This window comes from Ixodes scapularis, unplaced genomic scaffold, assembly GCF_016920785.2.
Source record: "Ixodes scapularis isolate PalLabHiFi unplaced genomic scaffold, ASM1692078v2 PGA_scaffold8__174_contigs__length_109621045, whole genome shotgun sequence".
NCBI lineage: Eukaryota > Metazoa > Arthropoda > Arachnida > Ixodida > Ixodidae > Ixodes > Ixodes scapularis.
Genome location: NW_024609883.1, coordinates 61,129,946 through 61,141,474, shown reverse-complemented (window position 1 = coordinate 61,141,474; position 11,529 = coordinate 61,129,946).

The following is an 11,529-nucleotide window of genomic DNA, read 5'->3' as shown; positions in this document are numbered from 1 at the left end:
GTTTCTAGTAGTGGCATGTAAACAAAATAATGCCCACGTTGCCTTTATTGACAAAATGCATGAAAAATAGAATCCCAGCATGCTTCCGGGAGGGGGGTGCTTTTCCGCTTGGGCGGAAAACACCCCTCCTCCCCCCCCCCCCCCCCCCCCCCCCCCGGGAGAACTTCTCAGCCTGCCCCCCCTTTCCCCCGGGAAGATGGAAAGTTTACGCCGCTGCATTCTTGTGAGTCTGTGATTGCCAGTGTCTGATCGGGTTCAGCAGTCTTTTTGGCATGTTAAACAACCAGTCGGATGTTGAATCGTGTATGGCCTGCCCGGGTCCCCAGTGTTTATCACATAAAATGTGGCATTTCGCAGCCATTAATACATGGGAAGCAGCTGTCCAGGTGTAAATGTAAAACACAAAAAAAAAAAAAAAATCATTGTTTTTTGGGTTTTTTTTAGTAAAGGACTCTGACAACCGATATGACTGCAATATGCAAAAGTTGGACAAATGACGAGAAAAAAACTTTCAGCTTTTCCACTGTGGTGAAGAAGGAAAACCAGCGGAGCTGTACAATGGAAAGTAACGGCTGGCCGCAAGTCGGCAAGCCAAAGTGGAAACGCTGCCGCCACCTATGAACGACGGCGGCAACCAGATAGGTGGCTTGCCGCCGTCGCTCATAGATGGTGGTAGATGTCCAGAGTTCGGTGTCTTCATTTCTTTGTGAGGGACACGATCCCGGGGAAACCAGCCCTTAACAGCTCAGCTGTAAAAGGGGTTCCAGCAGGGCATAGAGAAGCTGCCACACAAGTAATGCAAGGGCATTCGGCTCTTGTGGGAGTCTGTCAAGGTGGACATGCGTGCCTACATCTAGGTGACCGGTATCTGCAGCAGAAAACAAAATTGTGAATCCAAGTAGTATGCTTCTGGTAATTGGCTCTAGATCATGTGGCCATTTGTTCTGTCTGTGAGTTGGGGTGAACACTGCTCGTTTTTCTGAAACATTTTCCGCGACTGCCATTACATGAAAAGAAAAAAAGTGGGGCTGGGCGTCGATCAAAATTTTAACCCGATTAATTGATTATTCATTATTTGGTCTCATTCATAACTCAAAATCACATATATATATATATATATATATATATATATATATATATATATATATATATATATATGTCTTTTTTTTTCCCATTGCTGAATATGTGACAAACGGTGCAATATACAATTTCAATTATAAATCAAGGTCGATACATTGTTCTGTACAGTTCAAAGACACTCACACTCGCAGATTATTACTTCAGCTGCTTGAGGCAAGGAAGTTTGTTGATATTCTCCAGCAACAGCGGCCACCTTGGACTGTTCACAATAGTCTCTGCTGCGCTAAACGGACACTCGCATGGCATTGAAGTGGCCGGGACACGTGTAAACTTCTGCACTTGTCTGGATTTACAAGTCTCAGATTTACAGTTTACTTTAGGTTAAAATTTCACCGAAAATATGCCCTTCATATAGGTGTACTCATCCACATCTGCATGGTGAAAGCATTTAATTTTTACTTTTGGTCTGTCAAAATTCTACCAATTAACCGGTTAAAAAAATGTATTGTGATTAAAGTATTAAGTGGTAGGTTAATCAACCAATTGCCCAGCCCTAGAAAAAACCAATGTGTGTTTCATATTGGTTATGAACATTAAATAATAAGTTACAAACATACAAAGAGGAGGGAAAAGAGTGTGAAGGTATGTCACTGGGGACAGTTTCTCTTCTGACCGAGACATGTGCCCCCCCCCATGCAAGGCTCAGTTTCCCAACAATTCCTTCACAGCAGAGTTTTAGTTTATCCGCATGTAACAGTCTAACCGACTACCTCCTGAAATAAGGGAAATGTGACGATAATTCGCAGTTGGGCTGCAACTCTGTACACTGAAGCCACCTGAGCAGGTTTCATCATAGGCCAGCATGCTATCTCAATGTCACCAGGGCAGTGTAAACAGGAACTGAAGACAGACTCAGATATGCAAAAAAAATAGTTAAGAAGATTTTGACGAGCGTGTTGGAACAGATGTAACAGTAAGAAAGCACAAAACAAACAGAAGGACGAAACAGATCTGTACAAGCTTTCAGTTTACAACAAGATATATTTGTTGCCAGCGAACTTTGCACCAACAAACGTCGGTGGGGAAGGGGGGAGGGAGCAAGAGGGAGAAGAAAAGGAAAGGGGGAGAAGGGTGCGCGAGGGGAGTGAAGGAGAAGGGAAGATAGCATTTTCGCATACGGAACATTGTAAAATCGGTGCACTGGTTTTACGAGGCAGAACATGTACTAATCTCTGCAATGGAAATAAAAATATTGCTCCACAATATCATGACAATTTTGCAAAGCCAAAGTGACTGTTTATTTTGTCTTCTACATCCACAGTCATTTCTTTCCACTAAAGGGTCTCGACAACTGAGGTCTTCCTGCATCTTGCACATGTTCTCGGTAGACTACAGCTTAAAATGCTGCAGTCTACCGACAAAAAGTGTATTCATGCTATCAATCAATCATGGTGTTATTGTGCGTTTCCAGGCAACTATTAGACCTAATGGGGTACACTCACCCCATCCAATAAAAAGAAAACCAACATTGTCACATCCTAATTAGCATACATACAATTTTTTTTTCTTTTACATTGAAAAAGGAGCATATAAGTCAAGGTATGTATTGTCATAATTATTATATGCCTGCTGAATCCTAGACAAAGGAGTGTCACAATGCAAATTACAAGAATGAAAAGGTGGCCTAAGCCTGGTTTGACATTAAGGAACATTGAATAAAATCTTGCTACGTACCGTAAAATATCAGGAAAGCGCCCACTCAAAATTTAGAGATAAACGCGAAAAAATGGGGGATGGGAACTTGTCCGGTCATCAATTTTACATATAAATGTACTGTGCATATTTTTTCTATCTTAGAAATTTGGATATGGGCGCTTAATGTGGAACGGGCGGATGTGCGGTATTCTATAAATAAGAGAATTACAGCATTAATCAATTTGTAAAGAAACCATATCACAAAGCAGTCACCGTATGGAAAGAGGCGAAAGTTACCAAAAGATGTGAATAACCATAATAAAATTGTTGTCCAATATGGCAATCATACATGGCCCTGACAAATCGTCACTGGACATATTCCAACTTAAAGGGGCCCTGCAATCATATTCAAGTGTCTACCTTTTTTGCGGTTTCCACGTCTCTTGGGGTTCGGGCAAGCCAGCGGGCACGGAGAGAGTAACTAAATATCAGTGCATCATATTTTAACCGGACGACGCGAAAACCTCCTCCATCTAAGGGGGCGACCCACGGTGCCGAAAGCGCTCTATATGTGACGACATCAAGAGGTTTTTGGTTCTGGCCTTACTACTGGTCAGAGCTGCTAAAAGCTTTTTTACTAGTCGAAATACAAAATATAAGTGGTGCGAACCGTTTCAATTATGTATAAAAGTAGTTTCTGTTCAGTATTTTAGATCAGAAAAGAAACGAATGCAGTTTATAAAGCATGGAAACAAAAAATGACCCATCGACATACCCGCCACCCAGCGGTGGAAAAGACTGCACATACTAGAAAGGGGTAGCGGGATGAGGCATCAACGAACGGCGAGAGTGGAAAGTTCCCGGATGTACGCGGCGGCGCTGCGGTCATATACTAGCTCGAGGATCCGACCGGTTCCGAGCATTCCGAAGGCCTTCGGTGAGCAGTTGTGACTTGCGGTTTGGCAGTTTGGTAGCGCGAAGTGGCTCCCGCTTTATCCCGTGTTTGCTGTCATTTGTGGCCAATGGAGTGTCATGCCGAATTAGTGTTTAATCGCGCAGCAAATGCAATGCGAGCCGCCCTGGCCGCTCGCTTCATCCAGCCAATCCAGCACGTGCTTTAGTGGCGCCCTCTCGAGCCGTCAACACGGAGCGCAGCAGCCGTAAGCGCCCGCTGAGCTCACTACCCCTCCTCTAGTTCACGGCCACTCAAGCCAGGACCGAGGACGTCATAAGGGGAGGTTATTTTTTGCTTGTTTTTGTAATTTTAATTTGCCTATAACTTTTAAAATAAAGCAAAATTCGAGAAAAGTTTTATTAAGTAACTACGTTCAGTGCGCTCAGGTTCGGTGCAAATTAAAAACCAGTCAAAAAGTTCTGGCAGGGCGCAGGGCCCCTTTAAGTGTTCGACTTACACTTATTGAATTCCAAACAATTTATGCAAATTCCATCCTTGGCCAAACTGAAGAGCAAGAATGCTGAATTGTGTGATACGAGATTGCGCCCAACAGACGTAGGGAATCATCGAAGATTTTTTCAAATGTGAGCAATGAAAAACGGAAAGAATTAACAAACATTCTAAGATCACTTTTGCGGCCCCCCGCCGCTTCCTGTTTGGGCCAACCCCATGACTGGGCGAGCCGTAGTCTACTGTGCCTCGGCACGCTTCGCCTCTTGGCTGTTAGCCATGGGTGCTGTTCCACTTTCTTAGGCATTGAGCCGTCTTAGCCTCAGTCAAGACGTATGTGCTCGGTCATCTAAAATTGCTATACTACCTCCTTGATTTAGGAAGCTCATTGACCAAGTCGCATTTATTTTCACTCCAAACTTGCACCATCTATACTCCGTTTCACCTTATGTTGTACCCCAGAGAAGGCAAGAAGCGTGAGCTCATAGCGTTGGGAGCTGCTCTTAACGCACGAGAGCTTGTGCCGCCGAGATGTGCCCTAGAGCAAGGAGCTCGCGCTTGTAGCCTTTCCTGCGGTACATTATAAGGTGAAACAAAGGCCGTGTTCCAAAATTTACTCGATCCTACTCCAGGGTAAGGGTTTCGTACCCTTGGCGTTCTAAAACCTACCGGCGTCCAGCGTTTTTCAATCTGTGCTGTCACGTGATACGATCTGCCAGAGTAACTCGAATCCATTTTGGTAAGATTTGAAACAGCCCCAGTCTCGGTTTTTTTCTTCTTAAATTATGTTAAAGAAGTAAAGGGTGAGCGACAGGGTTATCACAGATGACTTTTTGCCAAAGTCAAGTGGAAGAGAAGTACTGTTTCGCGATATTTTCTTATATTATTTATGATCAACATGCCACATCTGCTTTCGCAAGTTTATATTTTTTTTCTTGAGCAACGTGACCTAGTGGTTTCATTCAGTAGCAATAAACCTAGTCATTACAATACACTGTTGCTGCGTTACACGTGATCATGATAAAGTGACTTAATGCCCCTCTGTAGCAAATCGCAGCACACAACGTTGGGAAACTTATTTTTTCGGACAGTCTAAAATAGGTTAGACGCATCGGGGTTTATACTGTACACTCAAAGACCATATTCTAACGGGCTGACTGCTACTATTTTAATTACCTTTTTCTCCTAAGCACTTTTCCGCTGCGGTGCTCTAAGTCGCACTTGTTAACATAGTCAAACCTGAGACACACAAGGAGGAAGGCGGCGCGTAAAAAGGACACGCACATATACACACACCGTCTCTGCCCTTCTGTGGACGTCACGAGCGGGGTGCAGCAAAGATCTGTGGGCAAAACCACGAGAAATAGGGTGTGCGAATAGTGGTTCAAAGCTCATAGTGCTGCGTAATTCCTAACCTTCACAGTACGAAGGAAACACACGAGATACCAGTTCTGTTTGCCGTGTTGAAGCTATGAATTACGCTGCGCTATTCGGTGCTAACTTCACAAGTACTCGCACCTCACGACGAAGTCTTCGAACGAGATGGTTGCTGCATGCCGGCAGCATTTTCAAATCATGATAGCGGTGATGAAACCGACCTGCCTGTCCCACAATGTCCCGCTCTCGCTGATCCCGCCGAGGCTTGCCTTTACAGAAGCCCTTTACAGAAAAGTATTAAGTGTTCAGCCGTTTCCTCCTGCTCCCCACACACACTACATAAAGTGTCCATCTCCTGGTACTTAACCCGGTACGTCTTAGTCCGCAATACTCCTGTCCTGGCCTCAAACAACAAAGAGCTTCCCCTAGAATTATCGTAGATATTTTCTTTGCAAATTTCCTGTTTGAACATTCTGTACGTCTCCAGTGCTGGTTTTGTCTGCATACCCGTTTCCCACAGACCCTTCTCTGTTTCTTTTATCCTTTTCTTAACCCGTAATTCCTGGTTGGCGCCCCCACTGCCGCCCAAATATTTGCTTGATAATTTTCTAGTTCGCTTTCTCCATTTGGTATCTACATTCCTCGTGTACAAATAACTGAAAACTTTCCTAGCCCACTGCTCTTCCTCCATTTCCCTCAAACGCTCCTCAAATTCTATCTTGCTGCTAGCTTCCCTGCCCTCGAATGACGTCCATCCCATGTCGCCTTGTACCCCCTGATTCGGCGTATTTCCATGAGCTCCCAAAGCAAGCCTACCTACGCCCCGCTGTTTAATTCCTAACTTTGCTTGAATATCTGGTCTCATGCACAGGACCGCATTGCCGAAGGTCAGGCCGGGAACCATGACCCCTTTCCAAATCCCCCTCACCACTTCATACCTACTGTAATTCCACAGAGCCCTATGTTTCATGACGGCTGCATTCCTGCTACCTTTCATCGCTACATGTTTTTCATGCTCCGTTAGATACTCAACACCATTATTTATACATACCCCAAGATACCTGTACTTATCCACTACCTCCAACATGACCTCTTGTATCCTATGCTCGCCACCATCTTTATCATTAAAAATCATCACTGCCAATTTTTCTTGACTAAATTTAAGACCTAGTTTATCTCCCTCTGTACCACAGATATTCATTAATTTCTGCAAATCTTCTTTGTTGTCGGCCATTAGCACTATATCATCTGCATACATCAGCCCCGGTAGTGATTGTTTAATCCATTCACCTTGCTTGATGAAAGAAAGGTTGAAGCCAAACCCGCTCCGCTCTAGTTTGTTCTCCAATCCCTGTAAGTATAACATGAACAACAAAGGCGACAAAGGGCAGCCTTGCCTAAGCCCCCGCTCTATCTCTATAGGCTCCGATACATTTGTTTCCCATTTTATAAGCACCTTGTTGCTATTATATATATCTTTTAAAAGATTAGTTACTCCAGCTTCTACCCCTAATGTACCCAGTATGCCCCACAAATTCTCTTGAATTACACTGTCGTAGGCTCCTTTGATATCCAGAAACGCTAGCCATAGGGGCCTTTGTTCCTTTTCTGCTTTTTCGATACACTGCGTTAAAGAGAACAGATTGTCCTCTAACCTCCTTTGCTTCCGGAACCCATTCTGCAGCTCCCCCAGCACCCCCTCGCTCTCCACCCATGCCTGCAGTCTATCCTTTATAATCTGCATCACCACCCTGTAAATCACTGACGCCACCGTTATAGGACGATAGTTGTTTATGTCCGCTTTGTCCCCCTTTCGTTTATATATCATGCTCACCCTGCTTAGTCTCCATTCATCGGGGGCTTTCCCATCCGTTACCATTTTATTCACTGCCTCTCTTAATGCTTGCTTAGATTTTGGGCCCAAGTTCTTGATTAACATAATGGGAATACCGTCAGGGCCTGTCGAGGTGCTACTAGGAACTCTTTTCTCTGCCCTTTCCCATTCTCTTTGTCCGAACGAATCCATAGCACTTACCGGTCTGTTCTCCTGCGATAAAGCATGTGCCTCATTCCTTCGGTCTTTAAATTTTTCCGCCATCATTGTCCCTATATGCTGCATTGCCTTATCCCCTTCCAGTCGAGTACCTTGAGCTGTAACTATAAACCTCTGTTCTAAACTTGTCTTATTACTCATGGAGTTCAGATGTTTCCAAAATTTCTTTGCTGCCTTTTTATCCTTTTTGTGCACTTTTGACAACCATTGGGACCCCCTTGTTCTCATTTTCTCACTGATTAAACAGGATGCTTCCCTTCTATAAATTATGAAATTATCCCATTTTCTGTCTACTTCGGCTTTTGGTTCCCCCCTTTGCTTGGAATGTCTGTGTTCCCTGGATGCTTCCTGGCGTCTCTCTATGGCGTTCTTAACCTCCCCATCCCACCAGCTCTTGGGTTTATGCCTTCCTTTTCTTTTTTCTCTAGGTCGGACCTTGGATAGCTCTAGCTCAAATAGTCTCATTAAATTTGTGTAAGTCCATTCTGCTGTGGTATCGCCAGAAATTAATTCCTCAATTTGTTTGGTTGCTATCTCCAGTTGCTTCTCCCAGTAAAAGATCCTATCTGGTTGTTCATCTTGCATCTTTCCTTTCCCGGTTTCTCTCGTAAAGCTCAGCTTGATCCGTTTGTGATCACTACCCAGGCTTCTGACCCCAAGTTCATCTATGTTCATTACCTTTAGCCTATCATACATCCTATGCGACATTAGTGAATAATCTATCGTCGAATGCGAACTCCCTACCTCCCAAGTTATGAGCCCTTCACACTTCTCGGTACTGTTGCATAAAACCAAGTCATGTCTTTCACACATATCTAGCAGCGTGTTACCTGTCGAATCCGTGTACTTGTCCATATCTTCAATGTGTGCATTCATGTCTCCTAGTATAATAATCTCACACCCCCTCCCTAGTTCATTAATGTCACTTGCTATACATTCTATAATTCTTTTGTTTTCCTCTTTGGCACCTGCTCCTGTCCACAAATACACAAAGCCAAGTAGTGTTTGCTCCCCCGCCACTTTTCCTTTTAACCATAAATGTTCCACACAATCCTGTTTGACCCTTTGCCAATCCGTACTTTTATGAATGAATGCCCCAATTCCACCTCCCTTTCTGTAGCCTGCTGTTCTATTGCAATATTCCCACGCATAGTCTGGGTTACAGGGTGGTTGCTCTGTGTCCCTAAGATGCGTCTCCACAAACCCATATACCAGGGGTGGCCAGGCTCACCCGGCCTAAGAGCCGCAAACAATATCACGAAACTTCCAAGAGCCGCGGGGGAGGGGGGGGGGGGGGGGGGAATTTTGTCTAGAGTAGTAAACGAAACTTGAACTACTTTCAATAGATCTGAGTCAAAAGCTGTCCAACTGTACGTAAGGTCACAGTAGCACAAGACTACCAAACCGCAACCTGTATTTCGATATAAAACGCGTTCCATTTCTCTTTTTGGGGAACTGCTCGTGTTACCGGGAGGGAGGCAGGGGAGCGTGTCTGTGTGTGTGGCTTGAGGGGGGGGGGGGGGGATTAGGGGAGGGAGCCGCGAGCCGCACTTTAGCACGCGAAGAGCCGCATGCGACTCGCGAGCCGCAGCTTGGCCACGCCTGCCATATACCATTAAATTCTCCTGTCTCAGCTGCTCTTCTATTTCCTCCCATTTCAGCCTATTCCTGCCACCTTGCATGTTAATATACCCTATGCCTGAAAAAACTTTCCGCTGGCATTTATGTCTATTACTTCTACGGCCTCTACGCTTCTTTGCCATTGGTTCCTCCCCCGGTTCACCTTCGCCTACTCCGGAGCCCTCAGGGCCCTGGGTCCCCCTAAAAAAGCTGTTGCCTGGCAACCTATCCTACTGCCTACCCTCCTGCCCGTGGCACCACTGTAGTGGATGCCATCCTGTGCAAAAGGGTGGGAGCCAGCCTCACACACGTCCCTGTTCACCTCCATTACGCCGTACCCAAGTCGTCGGCTCATACCCCTAATGACCCGGTTAGCTTCAACTACTCTCCTTTCCATCCCGCTAGACTGTCCCTGGACCTCTGGGATTGTGCATATGGTCACATGCACTTTCTCAGATGCCTCCCTAAGCTTACGCAACCCCACCTCCAGCTGTCTCTCAAGGTTCTGGCTTCTTCCCTTCAGCACATCGTTGAGACCAGCATGGATAACGACTAGGTTCTCGTTTTCCATGTTGTCCCATACTACCTCCCGGGCTTTGGCCATTGCATCTACTATGCACTTACCTGACTGGGCCTCCACCTTCACCCGCCTGTCTGCCCTCACCTTTGCCAACACGCCCTCCTCGACCCTCGCTATGTTGGAATCTCCCACCACCAGCACCCTCCTGCGCTCGAACCGTTCGTCCCCAGCCCGCGACTGCTGCCCTCCGGATTGCGGCACCTGGCCCGCCTGCCGCTGCGGTGCTCCTGCCCGCCGTACGGGACTGCCGCTTGTCACCCGGTCCGTCGCCGCCTCTGCCTCATCCGGAACCTGCTGTGCTACAGCGCTGTAGGTTCGTGGTGCCTCCGTGCTATCGCTAGCTCCCGCCGCCTCTTCCCGAGCACCCACGCCAGCCTCGCCCTCCACATGACGCTGGCCCGACACGGGTTCACTCTCCGCCCGCGCCAAGAGCTCCACCCGCTCTTCCAGCCTGGCCCGCTTTTCCCGCTCCTCCTGAAGCTCGCCGGCCAACCGCTCCACCAGGCCTGCGCTGCCCGCCTCCCTCCTCAGCAGCTCGCCGACCTGGGTCTCCAGCTCCGCACGCTTCTGACGCTCCAACTGCAGCTCCCGCCTGAGCTCCTCAACGCCAGCTGCCCGTTCCCCCTCCATCCTCCGAACGGCCTCGTCCAGAATTGCGCACATCCGGCACGTGAAGCTCCGGGCCTCCTCGGCGTCTGCCAGGCTCTCGAAGTCCGTTTCATCTAAAAAACACCAGCGAAAGCACCTTTCGCATTGTACATGTTCGGCGTCGCCCTTCGGTTTCCTTGCCTGTCGACCCATCTAGCTCCTAGCTAAAAAGCCCGCCAAAACCACCGCCAAAAATCCGGAAACAATGACCACTCTAGCCTAACTTACTGGTGGCTGCCTGCGGCACAAGCCGCTTAAACTAGCCTAACTACTTACCCTAGCGTTAACTAACTTTACGGTAACTATCCCAAACAGACACTACTCCATGCACTTTAGGTCCAACTCACAAAAAACCCGTATCAACCGAAAAGAAAAAGCGACAAACACAACCAACACCTCCTGGCAACGCATAGTTGCTTCAAACTACCGCTAGAGCTCAAGTGGGCGCTGGAAGTGTCAGCGTGCCACGCCCGCCACGCGATCAAGGCGAACGTAGCGGCGTAGCCAGCGTAGCTTCCCCAGGGACAGGAAACCAAACAAATTAGTTGTTAGTTGTTTATAGTGGACGAGTTTAGCCTGCCAGAACATGGCGACATTGTAACCCACTGTAGATAAGCAATTTAGCCAGTGCAGTACGTTTGCTAGCCTGGGGTCTTTAACGTGTACGTGCACCACACAGTAGTGATACACGACCGCAAGCCGGTACGATGCTCATCCCGCTCGAAACGGGCAGGGGTGGGGATTGAACCAAGGATCCCTGGGTTCTGCAGCGCGAGCTTTCGCTCCACGTGCTTCGAGCTGGTGTGCGCTAGCCCACTCGGTCTCAGATCCCCCCCACTCCCCGGGGGCACACCATGCCCTGACCGTTCCCCGACTGCGGCAGCAAGGGAAAAGAAAGGGACGGAAAAACACAAACCTTCAAACAAAGCTGTCAAAGCTACTTGCGCGAGCAAGTGGCTGAGACGTGCAACAAACGTAGCAACACTCTACTTGCGCGAGCAAATAGAGTGTTGCTACGGCACCTCCTTTGCACAAGAGCGCGTGCAAATAAGACGCAAGACGAAGCCACGT